Source organism: Macrobrachium nipponense, chromosome 1 (genome assembly GCF_015104395.2).
Source record: "Macrobrachium nipponense isolate FS-2020 chromosome 1, ASM1510439v2, whole genome shotgun sequence".
Taxonomy (NCBI): domain Eukaryota; kingdom Metazoa; phylum Arthropoda; class Malacostraca; order Decapoda; family Palaemonidae; genus Macrobrachium; species Macrobrachium nipponense.
In genome coordinates, this window is record NC_087200.1 from 60,464,828 (window position 1) to 60,467,771 (window position 2,944).

Consider the following 2,944-nt stretch of genomic DNA (forward strand, 5'->3'; position numbering starts at 1 on the left):
GAGGTTGAACAGGAGAATCTAAATTCATCATACTCCATGTTCAAGGATGTGAATATTTCAGGTCCAAAGAAACTTTGGTTAAAACCGATGGTTGTGTTCCATGTTGCTGCCACGGAGTATTTACCTACTTACATTCTAGAGAGTTTAAACATAAATCAGAGTTGGACATACAGAGACAGTATTTCATGATTGTTTATGGAAACTTTTGTGATTAATAGAACATTGATGAAGTATCAAAACCAAGTGTTCTTATGATGTTCTATGATACATAGATTTTTTTTTAATCAAACTGGGATCATGGAAATTTTTCACATAATTCTGGATACTGTTTTTAGATTGAGTTAGAATGTATTACGTTAGTATGGACTTGATTGGTCCCACATTTGTAATAGTAGAGAATGTTGCTACAGTATAAATAAAAATAAAAGAATATTACAGCAACTAATTGTGGATTTCCTATTTGAAAAATGACATGTTTTGAAAATGTTCCAATAAACTGATACAGCCCAAATCAAGTTAGGCCGATATTTGTTGGCAATTTGAAATTTGAAGTACGTATGTATTCAAAATGTCATAAATTCATTCTTTTCATAAGACCAGTACTATAGAAAGAAGAATTTAAAAGCACAGTATATTAGTTATCTTGTAATTTAGAATTAAATTTTGTTGTAATGAGGTTTAAATACTTGAGGTGACAGGACATTACACACACACACACACACATATATATATATATATATATATATATATATATATATATATATATATATATATATATATATATATATATATATATATATATATATATATATATATATTTTATATACGTAAAAAATCACATGAAAGGTGAAAAATTAAAGACCAGGTACCAAGCACTGTACGCAGTACACGAAAGCGCTTGGTACCTGGTCTTTAATTTTCAATTTCCTTGTGGCTATTTACGCACATATTTGTCACGTGGTGTTTGGCGACTTATTGCTGATATATATATATATTATATATATATATATATATATATATATATATATATATTATATATATATATATATATATTATATATATATATATATTATATATATATATATATATATATATATATATATATATATATATATTATATATATATATATAGTATATATATATATACATATATACATATATATATATATATAATACATATATATATATATATATATATATATATATATATATATATATATTATAAATGATATATATAAACAATATATTGTATTTCTGCATGTGTATGCTTGTATTTGTGTATATTCATATTTTATGCAGCACACATACATATATGTATGTATATATACATAATAATATTCTTTTGAGTCTTGTTTATGCCAAAACTTAGCTTCTCTTTACTTTTTTATTTTTTCAACAGTTTTATGTGTAGATTACATAACAATGCAGTTTTTAAGAGTACATTTTATTTTTCAGGAAACATTATGCTGAAAGAGATCAATTATTTTTTTTTTATGTGTGTATAATACTTAGAGACTTTAAATTTTATTTGATAGCATGTAGTGGAAACCTTTGATTACTAAATTTAAGTATGAAAGAGCCTAGCATTTGGGTTTTGTGCATTTTTGGCCCAGTGTTTTACATCCTAATTATTAGAAATATATGTCAGTCACAGGAAGCATATTGGATAAATTGTGCCTCTTCCAAACCATGAGGTTTTGCTGTATTAGTGGGTATTTTATCACAAAATTATGATTGGTATCTTTTCGTTGTTTATGCATACATATTTTTATGTTTTCATCTGCATATTGACATTTTTTGTTGAAAAAAATTATTGTAGTTGGACATGGACATAGTTAATAGTTATCACTGAATATTTTATTTCAATTTGTATATTTTTTTCATTTCCTAATAGATTTCATTTTTTTCCACTTGTTTTGATTATCCTTAGCAGTTTGTCTTGAAGGTTGTTTGCCCCAGGCACCTGTCCAGAACAAAGTTGATCATAGGAATGTGTAGTATATGTGGAAAACAATTTCAAGTATGTATGTACTATTGTTTCCCTTTCATTTTTTCTCGTTGTTCTGGTCTCTCATTTGCACTTTTATAACTTCTGTATCAACTGTTATCTCAGATCAAATTTTATTCCTATTCATGCATTTGCATGCAACTTTTTTTTTTCTGCCATTTGCTCGGGAATGGTTTATTCTTCTATGTTAACTCTGATGTTTGGAATGTCTCTTCAAGGAAACCGTGACACAAATCCCACATATTTCACTTTCATAACCCATCCACTGTTTTCCTTCATAATGGAAATTGAAGTCCTCTTTCACCTCTGCCTGTGTTTGAATGTTCATTTAGTCTCCCTCATAAATAAGAGATAAACAGTTTAAGAAATATCTCCCTAAAAAACTGTCACTTTTTGTTTATTGTTTATGTAAGTTCTAGTCGTCCTCACTTTATTGCACTGATAATTGAGCTGATGAGTTTTATGTAGAATGAGTGCTAAGATGCTCAGTCAGCACAGAAGTTAGAGATTACTGCTCAGTGGCCTTTGACCCTTAATGATGGAGGGTCTAACCTACGGACATGACAAACAAAAAATTCAGGGCTGGTGCAATACTGGCTAGCACACAACTCTGGAATTTGCTGGCGGGTTGTTTGTGGGGAAGAAGGTGACATCCCTTTCAATGGCAAGGAGAGAGAGAGAGAGAGAGAGAGAGAGAGAGAGAGAGAGAGAGAGAGAGAGAGAGCGTATATTTGCCCAATAATTCTCTCTTGTTTTCAGTAATTTTTTTTACTGTTCTTAGTGCTGTTCACTACCCATCCACTTCCCCACCCACACATCCAGAACCTTTATTTCCCATTGTGACCGACCTGATAATTTGAAGGTATATGGACGGTGGAAAACAAATGTGCTGTAAGCTTAAGAAGTCGGTGTAACATTTTACAAATTCCAAAATAT